General features: G+C 31.7%; 1 protein-coding gene across 4 annotated transcripts in view; it reads right to left on the minus strand.

The window, feature by feature from the left end:
• LOC117168707 (serine/threonine-protein kinase 3) overlaps positions 1-6,663 on the minus strand; it is a 25,271-nt gene that overhangs the window by 4,299 nt on the left and 14,309 nt on the right. The window lies entirely within an intron of this gene.

Raw genomic sequence — 6,663 nt, forward strand, 5'->3', positions numbered from 1 at the left:
TGGGTACAGCACATAGAGTTGCAAATGGAAGAGACCCTCTTCTTAAAATGGTCAGGAATTACGAAGAAGTGGGCAAAGGAGCATTTCTGTACAAAGCAGCGGCGGAGGCTGCTGAAACACTCGCGACTTGACTTCAGTATTAGGGGTGAGTAAAATGCATCAAATCTTATCTATCTCGAGTACTCACTTCTGAAAGCCCGGATTAAGAAAGCACAAGAGAAAAACTTTCGTGGACAGCTCCTCGATGAGAGGATGCACGGTATCTTCCACAGAAATGTGGAGGATCAGTCATTTTGCCACATTTTTGCCACATTCAGCCACATTTTGAGCCAAGACATTCCTGATGATAGCTGCAGGGCGTGCCATGCACACCCCGAGCGTTTAGCTCACATACTATCTAGTTGTCCAACTCACGCGGGAACGACCTACATTCAAAGGCACAATGCAGCACTAAGAGTGCTTTATTACCATCTCTGTCACTCCTACGGCATTCACCTTAATATCGCTCCTCTAAATGCTCCTAGGGAAATTGAATCAATTTTCGAGAATGGGAAGTGCCGCATATACTGGAACTTTATATTCTCAACAATTGTTTCTGTTGCTCACTCGAGGCCTGACATTGTTCTTCTTGACTTCGAGAAGCGAACCATGTTTGTTATCGAATTTTCGGCACCAGCTGACAAAAACATCATAACCAAGGAGAATGAAAAGAAAGAGAGGTACCGAGACCTTATAAGGGAGTTGCAACGTTTGTACCCGGAATATTCTGTTAAACTGATTGTCCTTATCATCGGCGCTCTTGGAGGTACCAAGCTTTCACTTGCTAATGGCCTAAAAAGCATCCCTTCGTGTCAACAATATGCTAGAACACTTGCGGGAAAAATGCAGAAGGCGATTGTCCTTGGGTCACTCCGTGTTCTTAGGGTGCACGAGGCTTTTGCTGGATCGTCGTATTGATTCCTTTACAGACTGTAACCACCTATCTCACGGTTGTGAGACGTGGTTGTGGCTGAAATTTTACCGCGATTTCGCTGGAAGCGGGTGCAATTTTTCAGATTAGCACCCGCTCCCGGCGAAATCCTGCGGTTGTCCTTATGACAAATTTTTAATTATATATATATAGGTGCCGTCTATTTTCATATAGCCTAAAATATTTTCCAGTATAATGTCAAAAATTTACAATACTTTGAATTCTTTTCACTGATGTTTATTTTGTTCATCAAAGACCAGGATTAACAACAGGGGTAACTCTGGTACAGTAAAAAATATATTTTAGGGTCCCTAACTAGTGATGAGAAGTGACCGGTAATACCAAGTAATAATAGTAATTAACTAAGTAATATAGTTCTTTAATTTCTTACAAGAAAAAGGGTTTCAGAGTCAAATATTTTATTTACATAATAAATTAGACCTTCCTTTATTTATTTTGTAATTTTTTATACGTAAAACATTTATAATATGTAATAATAAAAAGAAATGCATTAAGTTTCCAGAGCAGCAGACGACAAACTTCTTAAACCTGTGAGATTTTTATCGGGTAATTCAAACTACTATTAGGGAAATTTATGTCAACTACTGAATGAGTAAGACTAAAATTAATGTTTTTATGTATAAATAAGTGATATGAAGCAATATTTTGTACTTGTCCGAAAAATTTTGAATCTTCATTGATAAACATTGCATCTGAATTATACAAACGTGTATCCCGTATGATATAAAATTATCTGATGAAGTATTGACTTTTAAAGTTGAAGAATTAGTATGGGGAAAAAATTATTAATACAATTTTTCACTCCGTGTATCTATGTGAAGCATAAAAGTTATTTTGTAAATACTATTTATATGCGGTTGGAAGTAGAATAGTTAAATAGTGCGCAAACTGTAAAAAAACAGCTTTGTTATCAAAAGGTTCATTGCAAATTGTGTCCAAAAAGTTAATATTTTTATTTTGAATTTGTTTTAAATGTGTACATCTTTTTTCGTTGACCAAATTTTGTCTTTCCTTTTTTTCTTTTCTTGTAGCGTTTTCAAACAATTTAATTTTCTAATTTTTAATCTTATTTTTACGTTAAAATGAAAATCTACTCGTCCTATCTGAAAATGAATAATAAGAGATTTGTATATCCTTTTTGGATGTACAACTTTTGCATATATCATCAAACTATAGCTGAGAAATTTGCAGCTCTTTTTCAGGTGTAAAACTTTTACCTTTTTCTTTCGTAGCTTGAATCGTTTTTCCAAAATTTAAATAAAAAATTTTTTTAAATGTTTTTTACGAATAAGAACAAAACTATGTGTCCTATAAAAAATTGATTCATAACAAATTTGTAAATATTTTTTGGGTGGACAATGTTTGTTCATTTATCTTTTTTCGTATCTTGCATAGTTTACCGCAAAATGAAGGTTTTGATTTTTCATTCTTTATTGTACAATCTAAATTTTAATTTTCAATTTCTCAAGAAAATGTTTTTAAGTTGTCATGAAAATTGTATAGGTCTTTCAAAAAGAAACGTTTTCCTTCTCTTCGCTTTTTTCATATAGTGCGATGATTGGCGCAAAAACTTGATTTTTATTTGTTTTATTTCGGAAATGCTATAACTGATCATTTTTTTTTTTTATCAAAAAATGGGGTGAGGTTAAAGTCTTAATGGTCTAGTACTACAAATAGCATCGATATATAGAAATGGACCGTTAACGCTTTGGAGAGAACTGAAATGGGCTCTAGAGAGAGAAAAAACATGAGACGTAGACCTGCCTTTATCTATTTCAGAACTCTGTCAAGTGATTTAGTGGCCCCGGGTATTGCCTAAATATTCTGCACAGTTAATTAAAAAAAAAAGATAAACAATACATTAGAAATTTGTAGTTATAATAAATTGAATTTTAAAGAACATTCATGTAAAATAACCTGTTTCAGATAGATTATTTTAAAATTTTAGTAATCTTCAATTCTTCTTGAAACTGAATTGAAAATGCTACAATAATAATCGTTTTGTGAGTTCAAAAAGAATGTAAAAACTGTCAGAAATTTGAACAATATTTCTATAACATAAAAAATAATCATTTGTATTGCATAGGTACAAAACTTCATATTTTGAGGTTTTGTTTTTGTTGTAACCTTTTTCATTTTACTATATTCAATAACTTTACTTACGTATGAAAACATATCCCCGTATAAACGTCTTGACAATGCCAACAAACTACACAGGCTGCCACCATTTTTTATATTTATTTACAATAAATTATAAATCAATCAATTCTGAAAAGTGCGATAAACGTCACATTATTGGGGCACTCGTGACACAAAGCACGGTCCTGTGCTGCGCCAAACTTCACCCAACGAAAATGTTCTCGACCAATCATCTTTATCTAGAAAGAGATAGGTTTACGTCTCATATGTTTTTTCTCTCTCTAGAGCCCATTACCGTTCTCCCCACAGCATTACCGGTCCATTTCTATATGTCGATGACGAATAGTCACACATAGAATTTTTAAATTAAAAAAAAAAATAGTCACGAAAATGTTGAAAAGCTCCGACTTTTTGAATTTTTTTCTAAAACAACTGGTTAACGAACTTGATCTTTATATTGAAACATTTGAATATTTCACCAATTTTGTCTTCTGCATTTTCTACAGCACGAACATTAGTTTTATTCTTATTCATTCAGTAGTTTGTATAGATTTCCCTAATAGTAATTTGAGTCACCCGCCCAATATCTAACAATTTGGAGAGTTTTCTCGTCTGCTGCTTTTTTCTGTAAAAAATTGAAGAATTACTGCTTTTTACCGCGATTACCAGTAATTACCGGCAATTACTGTTATGGTATGTAATGTATTACCGCCAGCAGGTCGAGACCATCTTTTACACTTATGTAACCCATCATAAATTAATAGGAATGTATTTTTTTAGGAATTAATATACTTATGTTATTTGCAACTGACGAAGTGCACATGCGTTTCATGAATTCATAATAATTGAGTGTAATCACTGATTACGCTATGTTTAGGCTAAAAAGCTCATTACCGCGGTTTCTTGCCGATCAGCGTAACCTGAATAAATTATGGAAAATTGATGGAAAGATAAAAAAATTAAGCTTGAAATAAAGTCAGACACCATATTAACAAAATTGGAATACTATTTTAAAACAATGAGAAATTCATTTTTTTTAGTTGCAAAAATGCCAATTAATCATTTTTAATCAAATCAAATCAAATTATAAAGTTACCTGAAATATTTCCCACGCAAATTTAATGAATTTTGCAAAAATCTCGTTATAGAATGACAGCCCTTTTTTATATTTTAAACAACAGCATTTGCATGAAAACTATTTCCTTCATGTTGCTTTCATTATGAAAAATGGTTAACATTGTCCTATTCAAAATCATGTTTTCGTTTGACCTATTTTTCACATAGCAAACTCTACCCTAAATTTTATAAACTACATCTTGCTTGTCTAGTTTTTCAGATATATCCTTCCTCAAGGCGACAATATCATTACTCGTAAATAATACACTCGAGATTTTATTCAAATTTAACTTTCTCAAATGGGATCTAAAGCTCTGAACATTCTACAAAACTATGGATATATAATATGATTCAATTCGCTAAAATCACTACTTACCTCATGATTGTTATTTTGAACCCAATTGTTTACGTTTCTTAACTAATTTCCAATCTAGTTAGTTCTACTTTCTATATGCTTTTTATCAAATTCCTCAGGGTAATGGTTCATGAAAAGGTTATGATATATTTCTTGCAAATTATCCATGTCTCGGGCGTTAGATGCGCAAACTTATTTTTTGGAAAAAATGAAAGTTGTGCTAAATTGTGCTAGACTAGTGCTCATTTTTTCCGTAAACGGTTTTTTGAAAAATTAAAAATTACGGGCACAATGTTTGATACACTTTTTTTTCTAGATCCGCAACTTTTTACTAAAGCAAAATGAAACGTTTTGCTAGGCGACTCGAAGTATACACAATTTTGTGCAGGAAATAAAAATTCCAAAAACCTAACCGTTTAAAAAAAAACATAAACCAAAAATGTATTATTTTTTAAATTTTCGAAAAACAAACTTGCCCCAAGTTTTTTTCGACAAATGCAGTCTTTATTTCCTCTAACAAAATTACGTAAAAACAAAACTTGTCATGTTAAAACAAAAAAAAAATAAAACAAAGAAGAAGAAAATACAAATTCGATAAAACAAAAATTGTTTGGAATTGTGCTCGATAAATGCCGTTATTATTCAGCACAAGTTTTGGGTTTTTAAAATTTGATTATTTTTGGGCTTTGTACTTTTTTTGAGTTTTGTATTTTGAGTTTTAATATGAGAATTGTTGATCTCACGTCATTTTGTCCAAATTAATAAACACTACTTTTTCTAAATACAAATTAGCACATTTTTTCAAAATTTAACTATTTTTTCATCTTTTATGTTTTTTGAACTTTACATCTTTATTTTTATTATGAGAACTATTGATCTCACATAGCTTTTTAAAAATTAATCATAACTGCATTTATTTTTTTGTTTTTGTTTTATAAATTTGTATTTTTTTTTCTTTTTTTCAATTATTATATTTTCGGTTTTAACATGACAACTTTTGTTCTAACGTAATTTGTTACAGGGAATAAAGACTGCATTTGTCGACGACAACTCAGCACAAGTTTTAGTTTTTTCAATTTTTTAAAAATAATACAATTTATGGAATTTTAGTTTTTTTTTTAAACAGTTAAGTTTTTGGAATTTTTCTTTCCTGAAAAAATTGTATATACTTCGAGCCGCCTAGCACAAACTTTCTTGTTGCTCAAGTGAGAAGTTGCGGATCAAGCAAAAATTGTGCCCATAATTGTTGATTTAGCAAAAACCGTTTACGGGACAAATGAGCATGGGTCTAGCACAATTTGGCACAACCTTAATTTTTTCGAAAAATAAGTTTGCGGATCTAAGTTCCGGGACATAAATTATCCTCATAAAAATTTTCATGTGAAAGCTTAATCGCACTATTTACAATATTCTGAACTATAAGTACCTATTTGCATCTGAATCGGATAATTTGAAGAAAAAAAATCTCAGAGTTCTACCCGAAAACCCTATTGTCAATTTAATTGAAAACATAATTTTCCAGGTCCACTATTACAATCACAGCAAACATTAGAGAAATACTCGAACATATTGGTGTTCCAAGTTTTTTTCTCAAGAACTTCCGATCAACTGGGATGTTTAGAAATGTTGATAACAATAGCAATACCTTCGATCATGTCAAATAAGTCCCAGTCTTTTGAATAGAAATATTTGGTATCTAAATAGATTGTTATAAAATATTCGAAAGAAATTCTTTAAGCATTCAGATAGGGGAATTGATAGTTGAGATAACTGGTCTTAATTGGAAAATTTACTTTGTGGATTTTGAAAAAACCATATGCTAACGAAAAGCATGTTTTGCTTATTTCTAATAACTGTAAAACTCTGCCCTACCGGCATTTACTGTTAGACTATTCCTCATACAAGTACTAACCACGCTTAGAACTGTCTAATTTCAATGATCGAGCGAGAACAGTTTCAGCATGATACGAGGGTAGTTCAATAAGTCCTTAGAATGACCAACAAATGGCGCGCGAATCGCTCCAAATCATCTGTTTTCAGTCAGCACCACTCCCGACTAGAT

This window comes from Belonocnema kinseyi, chromosome 1, assembly GCF_010883055.1.
Source record: "Belonocnema kinseyi isolate 2016_QV_RU_SX_M_011 chromosome 1, B_treatae_v1, whole genome shotgun sequence".
In the NCBI taxonomy this organism is placed as follows: Eukaryota; Metazoa; Arthropoda; class Insecta; order Hymenoptera; family Cynipidae; genus Belonocnema; species Belonocnema kinseyi.